Genomic DNA, 4,408 nt, shown 5'->3' on the forward strand with positions numbered 1-4,408 from the left:
AAAAACATCATTCTAGTCCAAAAATATCCATAAAAAAAATCTTGAAGACTGAACTTTGTAACCTCTTACTTATAATTCACATCAATTAACCAATTAAACTAAAAAAATTGTATAGCTTATAAAAAAATAGTTAACTTCTCTTTATGAAATAATGGTAATAGTAAACTAAAATACTTAATCAAAAATAATAATTCTGTCTTTTTATTCACTAAAATCTTCATTTTTATCTATAAAATAAATGAGATTCTTAATAAACAAAATTATGTTCAATTAAATACTGTACACACTTTAAAATATATATAAAACAAGTATGTAATATTGTACAAGCCAACAATGATAAATTCCAATACTATTCACAGTGTCCACCCCTAGATTGAATAAAAAGATAAATAATTTGTCTTTACAATTTCAATAGACCCATTGAAATTTTAAGATTTATTTTCTTTTCTCATATTTGAAAAAATGTTTAAATACAATTATCTGAACTTGAAATATAAACAATGGTTCAAGTCATCCGATCAACTATCATAAATCAATAACACCCTTTTTAGTTCATACTCTAACAGATTGATTGATACTGAATGAAAATAAAGATTCATGAAATGCAATGTAATCCCTTCAGGCGTGCCACCAGACTAGATAGCTCCTCTTCAGAAACATTCAGTGCAGTTGCAATTTCTTCCTTCTGATCTCTGTTGAGGTCCAAAAATGACTCAATTAAGTCGCCATCCAAAAACTTTTTGGCTTTTCGAGTCTCCATTCCATTGCTGAATGAACGCCAATCTTCATGGCTTAACAGACCCACTCCTTCGATTACCTTCACAAGGTGCATTTGCAACTTCTCGAGAGTATGATACTGTGGCTCAGCAAGGGATGCAATAATACCAATCGTACCGCAACGTGTCCCAAATATAACTGTAGGAACGTCGCTGCATTGTTCGGAGCCAGACACGTGAGGCAGAGCAAGAGATCCACGCATAAACCTGTTAACAAACTCTCCAAGATGGTATTCACCTTCAACTTCCAATTTTCCTACACTTTCTTCACTACTGGAATCTTTCGTGGCTGTAAAGAGGTTGAAATTGTTTTCTGCTCCCAAGTATATATCATCATCTAAAAATTCAACTGCAGTCATCCATCTTGCACTCTCGTCACGAGCCCTCTCTTTCAATGAACTTCTGGCACGAGATGTTTTGTATTCCAACACATACATAGATTGCAGTGAATCCCCAACGACGATAAAACTCCCACGAGTCTGAGCTCTAAAAGCAACAATACGACCATGATGTACACATTCACATTCAAGCTCTCCCGAACCATCATCATGGGTTATCCATTTGTACAACTCGATATTTTGGTTGATTCCTGCAACCAATTTTCCATCTAACGAATTGAGATTGAATACCGCACCCTTTGTCTCCATTTCACTAACCAGTAGGAGTTGCTTATTTTCAACTAAAAATATCAAAATTCGACCTTTCATTGGTTCGTTATCGTTGTCATACAGATACATTGTCCCCACACAATAATAGTAGTTGCTGTCATTTGTGAATGAACAACTCAGAATGCAACATGCTTCTTCATTACCATCAAGTGAATATGATGAAACATTTTCAAGTTTTTTATCATCGAAGAGACGCACGAAATGGAAATCGTTCGCTCTTTGATCATAATCATAAGTGTTGCTTCTTTTTCTCTTTTTCTGAGACGCACGAAATTGTTCGCTCTTTTTCTGAGTGCAAACAGCAAATGTGTGAGACTGCTCCTGATAACAAATACGATTGCCGAGTTCCCCAAGAGGTACAGAGTAGACATGAAGTTTCTGAATCTCATCTATTGACCCAATAATAAGGCTGTCTTCATTTGCAATCACAACGGTGTCAGGAAAAGCAATTGTATTGAAAGAACACATGTGATTAACAACTGTGAATTGGACATTCATATATGTCAATTTAGAGTTGTCACCGTAAATTAATGCAGGCAACTCCGATGATACAAAAACATGCGTCTTGTTCTTAAAGCGAAACGTTGTAAGCGTAATTGCTTTTGTACCCAAGGGGATCTTGTTCGTAACAGAAAGCTCATTCTCTCCATTGTTCATATCAATTTTAAACTCATATAATTTCCCATCGCCAAGACCACATAGCAAGTATGGAGTCGCTTCGAATCTACAAAGAAGAACAGACCGAGGTGGAACGTTTTCTGCAAAGTGGAACGTTTTAAACGTGTCTATATTGGGAAGAGAGTAAATCCTAATACTATAGTCTTTCCACACTCCAACAACTGCAAATTCACTCTGATCGGGGTTATCACCAGAAGGATTTAGGTCAAGGCATGATACATCAGAATCAATTTCCAAATGTTTCCTCTCTACCAGTGATTCCTTTTCAATTTCCAAGTACACTAGATGACCCCTTTCAGTGTTTATTAAAACCTGAGTAGCATTAGCTGTTCCTAGAATTATGGAACATTCTACATGAGACATTGGCCATTGAAACAATAACATTTTGGAAGACGCACTTACTAACCTCACACAACTGGATGTTATCTGAACAAGCTGGTCATGTACAGCATTGTGACAAAATAATGTTTGGGCATTTGAGTCAAATCCTTGTATTTCTGTTTCTTCTAGCTCATTCTCTGAGTTCATGGAAAGTATGCGTGTCTCACGAAGGAAGCTAACGACCAAATAACGATCAAAGATGTCAAGAGTTGAAGATGGTTTTAATGACCATATTCCCTTGATGCCTGCAAAGTTTTGAGATGCCTTCTTGTTGAATCCAACGCCATATCTGAGTCTGCGCAGGGAACCATGGTTGTATCCTCCTGAACAAGTTACAATTTGTGCCCCTGCACCTGGTCTCTTATCAATATCAACAACACAAAAGTCCAGGATGGGACCAATGTTTACAAATGTTTCCAGAACTTTCACATTTGAATTACTTGTAGCATTTAGAGTTTCAAGATTCAGTTTCATAAGCTGTGAATCTCCATAGCTAGACCCAACGTACACAATCCCATCCCCTAGGTAAGAGATTGTTGAAGCAACAGCAAATGTCTCGCCCAAAAGACGTAAATCAAGACCAGTAACCATATGATTTTCATGAGTTATGGAAAGTAAATAGAGCTTGCCTGTGTCGTCACCCAACAGGTATCTACAACCGTCAACTCTGCCATAAGCTTTAGTAATAGTCATAGATTTGGAAATTGCGGTGGAAACAGATTCATTGCAATAAACTATTTTCCGCTGAGCAATAATGATAACCCCTCCTAAAGGCATGGCAACTGGTATTAAAATACCATCACGGCCGTAATCTAGCTTTGCCCAAGACCAAGGCTTATCAAATCTATTTCGATTGAGATCAATCTCGTATGTCTGCACATGGAGTTCATCTATTTCATTAGGAAGAGACATACCTGGTTGTATGTACAGCACGGCAATTGTGGGTTTAAAACAACCATATAAGAACTTGATATCCAGAACTATAATATTCTCATCAAACGCCATAACGAAAGAGTCACTGGCTTGTCCATTGTCATCCAATGCTATAAGTTTGAACAGAACCTCATGGGCGTGGAATCCTATGGCCCTACAATCAGGATCAATGATACCAATTATCCGTCCATTCTCTGCAGGACGCTCAATCGGATCTGTGACATCCCCATCTACCTTCGTGATAAACTGACCAGATTCAGAATCCCACTGAAGAACACAGAACTTATATTTTTCTGTTGAAATGAAAAGATAATCCTGTTGCTGCCCATTAGGTCTGAAAAGCTCTAGCGCAGCAATTTGGCCATAGATGGGTGCTTCTAAAATTTGTTGCAAACCGTTGTTGGTGCAGAGAGAATGAATCTGAATCCGTGTAGATTTTGCTACGATGAGGTTAACGTCGTGAGGACCAGTAAAGTTGCCTGCGCAGGAATGGCTGACAGTGGTGGGCTTGTGAGCAGTCGCAACATAGTTCCATATACTCATCTTGTTCTCCCCTTCTTGGACTGTATGGAACCACCCTTTTAGTTTGATCGAGCAGAGACCCAATCTAACCCAATTTACAAGATCACTCAAACTCAGAAGAACCACCTGTCAATATATATATTTTTTTTTGTATGACGCGCAGAGGAAAATTTATGATCGTAAAAATCATACCTCTCCAAGGAGAATATGTATCTTTTCGTATAATTACGAGTTAAACCTATTTTATAGTTGTATAATTGTATAACCATATATCCTTACAACCTACGGACGGTTATCTAATATTTTTTTTGGGGTTTTGTTTTTATATGAATAGTTATATAATATATTCTCTGGGGCTTAGTTTTTATGTTAATAGTTTAATTGCTTGTTCTTTTTATTTATTGATGAGTTCAATGTCATATAAGCATTGCCTTATTTAATAAGTTTTAA

General features: G+C 37.0%; 1 pseudogene; it reads right to left on the reverse strand.

Annotated features, from left to right (window-relative positions):
- Window positions 1–595: 595 nt before the first annotated feature.
- Window positions 596–3,979, reverse strand: LOC149200906 (DNA damage-binding protein 1a pseudogene; annotated as a pseudogene).
- Between the last annotated feature and the right edge of the window lie 429 nt (window positions 3,980–4,408).

The sequence above is a fragment of the Pinus tabuliformis genome, chromosome 2_1, assembly GCF_031772625.1.
Source record: "Pinus tabuliformis cultivar Carrire ecotype Pingquan chromosome 2_1, CPIR1, whole genome shotgun sequence".
Taxonomy (NCBI): domain Eukaryota; kingdom Viridiplantae; phylum Streptophyta; class Pinopsida; order Pinales; family Pinaceae; genus Pinus; species Pinus tabuliformis.